Consider the following 262-nt stretch of genomic DNA (forward strand, 5'->3'; position numbering starts at 1 on the left):
ACCAGGAACTGAAGGCAAAAGGAGTACATAAAGAGTGGTTGTTTCTTAAGGGCATGATCCTTGAAGCACAAAGAAAGTTCATTCTCACATGGAGGAAAGGTAGCAAAAGGGCTGGGCAGCCCTCTTGGCTAAACAGGGAAATCATGGTCCTCTTCAGAAAGAAGAAAGAGGCATATAAAAAATGGAAGCTTGGGGCATGCCCCAAGGAGGACTATATAACAATGGTCTGCACTTGTAGGGAACAGATTAGAAGGGCTAAGGA

This window comes from Alligator sinensis, unplaced genomic scaffold (assembly GCF_000455745.1).
Source record: "Alligator sinensis unplaced genomic scaffold, ASM45574v1 scaffold537_1, whole genome shotgun sequence".
Taxonomy (NCBI): Eukaryota; Metazoa; Chordata; order Crocodylia; family Alligatoridae; genus Alligator; species Alligator sinensis.